The sequence below is a fragment of the Sapajus apella genome, unplaced genomic scaffold (assembly GCF_009761245.1).
Source record: "Sapajus apella isolate SASKATOON/1434 unplaced genomic scaffold, GSC_monkey_1.0 scaffold22, whole genome shotgun sequence".
NCBI classification, from domain to species: Eukaryota; Metazoa; Chordata; class Mammalia; order Primates; family Cebidae; genus Sapajus; species Sapajus apella.
The window spans coordinates 7,488,716-7,492,758 of NW_022436962.1; the positions used below are offsets into that span (position 1 = coordinate 7,488,716).

General features: G+C 41.4%; 1 pseudogene; it reads right to left on the reverse strand.

Moving 5' to 3' along the window:
* Positions 1-979: 979 nt before the first annotated feature.
* On the reverse strand, positions 980-1,304 carry LOC116558599 (annotated as a pseudogene).
* Positions 1,305-4,043: the final 2,739 nt, after the last annotated feature.

Sequence of the window (4,043 nt, forward strand, 5' to 3'; positions counted from 1 at the left end):
GGTTTCTCCATGTTGGTCAGGTTGGTCTGGAACTCCTGACCTCAGGTGATCCTCCTGCTTCAGCCTCCCAAAGTGCTGAGATTACAAGTGTGAGCCGCCACACCCTGCCAGGCCTCCTATATCCTTACTAATTTTTTTGTGTACTTTTTTCTTTCTTACTGAACGAAGTGATTTTTACCATAGTGTAAAATTTGGGTCTGGTCTGAAAATCCCTGTCTTTTAATTTAGATTATTTACCTTTAATGTGATTATTGATAGTCAGTTTCAGTATACCATGTGGTAGAGACAGTTCACCATAAGTCTCTTGTATTTCTATAGGTCTTGCAAGCAAGGTACTGACTACTGCTTGTTCCAGACTATCTTTTCAAGGATATTTATCTAGCAAACAGCCTTGGAAGATACAGTGTCTCCCTTTAGAGCATGGGGCAGACATCGCATAAAAAATTTGGTTCCTCGGCTGTGCGTGGTGGCTCACGTCTGTAATCCCAGCACTTTGGGAGGCCAAGATGGGTGGATCCAAGGTCAGGAGTTTGAGACCAGCCTGGCCAATCTCTACTAAAAATACAAATATTAGCTGGGCGTGGTGGTGGGCACCTGTAGTCCCAGTTACTCGGGAGGCTCAGGCAAGAGAATCACTTGAACCCAGGAGGCAGAGGTTGGAGTGAGCCAAGACTGCGCCACGGCACTTCAGCCTGGGCAATAGAGCGAGACTCTATCTTAAAAAAAAACTGGTTCCTCAAATTCGGGATTTTTCTGCTTATAATACAACCCATTGCATATCAGGATTATTTGGCCTGTGAGAATTAGGATTTGGGGAACTGGTATGAAAATGCTGATACACTGGATATTGCCCTTGATAAGAATAATAAACTGTCCTCTGACTCATATGTCACGTGTCTTCTACCAGCATCAATGAAACTGGGGAGGGCGGGCCTTGCTTAGCTTGCAAGTAGGGTAAAACTAAATATACTTCACAGCTCTTTTTTTTTTTCAAGTCAAAATTGTTTTATTGTCATTCACATATTTAATAGAAAAAGAAATGCAACAAATGGCCTGGGGTTGTATTTTTTGAAAAATCCAGGTTTGTACAGTTGGTCTATTCACATCTGGGTGCAGAGCTGTCCCCACGTCAGGCACCACAGCTGCACTTCTCCGATGCCCTTTTGCAGATACAGCCCTGGGCACACTTGGCATAGCCCACAGGGCGGCAGGGACAGCGGCTCTTCTGGCAGGAGGTGCATTTTGCACTGTTTGCGCTTGCAGGAGCTGGCACATATGCAGGAGTCACCAGTGGCACAGAAGCAGTGGGGTGCGTTTCAAGCCACAGTGAGGCTGGAGATCCCAGCAGAGGAGTTGAGAGACTGTGAGGCGCTTGGAAGGCATACTTCACAGCTCTTTACATCATCGTGCTCGTTTTTTGTCTTATCCCCACCTCTTCTTTTCCTCAAAATTTCTGGTTTCCTTTGGATTATTTTTATGATTTTATGTTAGCTTACTAGCTATACTCCATTTTTTAAAAGACTTTTACTTGACTGCCTAGGGATTACAGTATACATCTTTCTTACCACAGTTCACTTTCTTTCTTACTAAAGTTCACTTTCAGTAGTTTGTTTTTTTTTGTTTTTTTTTTGGATGGGGTTTTGCTTTTGTCACCCAGGCTAGAGTGCAGTGGCACGATCTTTGCTCACTGCAACCTCTGCCTCCCAGGTTCAAGTGATTCTTCTGCCACAGCCTCCTGAGTAGCTGGGTTCACCACCACACCCAGCTAATTTTTGTATTTTTGGTAGAGATGGGTTTTCACCATGTTGGCCAGGCCAGTCTTGAACTGCTGACCTCAGGTGATCCACCGCCTCGGCCTCCCAAAATGTTGGGATTACAGGCATGAGCCACCGCACCAGCCTACTTCCAGTAGTATTTTAACACTCTGTGTATGCTATGAGAACCTTATGCCTCCAATTCCTCCCTTCATTGTGCGTTTTTGTCACTTGTTTAAGAGACAGGGTCTTGCTCTGTATCCTACGCTGCAGTGCAGTGGCACAATCATAGCTCACCGCAGCTTTGAACTCCTGACTCAAGTGATCCTCCTGCCTCTGCCTCCCCTATAGCTAGCACTACAGGTATGGACCACCATGCCTAGCTAATTGTTTTGTTTTTTGGAGTTTTTTTGGAGGTAGAGGCAGGGTCTCTATGTTTCCCAGGTGGGTCTCAATCTCCTGAGCTCAGTGATCCTTCTGCCTCAGCCTCCCAAACTATTGAGATTACAGGCATGAGCCACTGTGTCCAGCCCTCTTTGTGCTCTTTTGTCACACTTTTAGTTATCAGTACCATAATACATTGTTACTATCTTTGCTCTAGGCAGTTATTGAGATTCACATTGTGTACCTGAATATTGGGTTGGGAAGCCTGTCTTAGATTTTCTGTCTTATGAATTTTTTTAATTTTAACAAAATTTTGAACTAGAAATAATTTTTTGAGTTATTCTTTTTGAAGAGGTGTATTTTTATTTGTTATTTATTTTTTGCCAAGTGGATCTTTTCTTAGCTTCTAGTTGAGATCTTCCATACATAACTTTCCCACCCTGTCTTGAGGAAACCTGAAGGCTGATTCCATTCATGTATGGGAACCGTCTAAAGTCTTGGCTGGAGTTCAGTTTCAGGGAATTAGCAACAGGAAAGGCTGGAGGGAAGGTCAGTGAGGGCATTTCATTTTATTCTCTTATTGTTAATTTCCTTAAGATACCTAAAGAAAAGAAAAAGTACTTTCTACTCCAATCTTTCTACCTTGTTTTAATGCTAGGGTGTTCCTTTTTTTCCCCATTCCATTGTTAAGACAGGACATCAGGGTTTTTAAAAATATATCACCCATAATCATGCTTTCTACAATAGTCATTTCCTGCTGCCCTCTGAGCTTTGTTCACAGTATTCCACTGAGTTGACACATCATAATTTATGAACATTTCCTTGTGTAATTCAGGTTTTTCATTATTATAAATTATACCACAGTAAACATCTTTGTGCATATTTATACCTCGTGGAGCATATTTCTATGAGCAGGTTTCTATATTTTATAACAGCATTTTTATAGTTTTTACATATTATAAATAAGATTTAGAAAAAGACATTGGGAATGTATATACCCTAGGGGAAAAGATCTTAGGACTTTGCCTAGAGAAGAATAGATAGATTGAATTGATTATAGACTTGGTGGAGACAGGTTATTGAAAGAAAAATGTCAAAAATTTGGCTATGAATTTCAACTATGCTTTTTTCAGAGATTAGTATTTGAGGTTTAAATACCTCTTAACTGTTTTTTAAAATCAATATGTTGAGTCCATTCCTGAGTTGAAATTTTGACAGACTTCTTCCTGTTGTGAAATCTGTTTACAAAGATTTAGGCAGTGTTTGTGTGTGTGTGTGTGTGTGTGTGTGTGTGTGCACGTGCACATGTGTACATGTGTGTGTTGTGTAGCGATAGAGCACAATCACCATGGAAATGAGATATTCTGTAGCTCTTCATAAAGGACCTATGCCTATGTTGTTTAATATGGTTGTCACTAACCATATGTGGCTATTGAGTACTTGAAATGTGGCTACTAAGTAAGAAGCAAGGCTAAGGAATGTACTTTTTGGTTTAGAAAAGTTTTAAGTATGTTTGGAAAAACAACTTAGGTATGACAATATACTCTTCAAGCTACACATTTAATGAAACATAAAGATCAGTATTTCTGATATAAATTTAGTATCCCAAATGAATATACCGTGAGTATAAAATACACATTGGATTTCAGGCTGGGCACAGTGGCTCATGCCTGTAATCCTAGCATTTTGGTAGGCTGAGGCAAACGGACCACCTAAGGTCAGGAGTTTGAGACCAGCCAGGCCAACATGGCGAAACCACATCACTACTAAAAATACAAAAAATTAGCCGGGCGAGGTGGCAGGCACTTGTAGTCCCAGCTACTTGGGAAGCTGAGACAGGAGAATCACTTGAGCTCAAGAGGCGGAAGTTGCAGTGAGCCGAGATCACGCCACTGCACTCCAGCC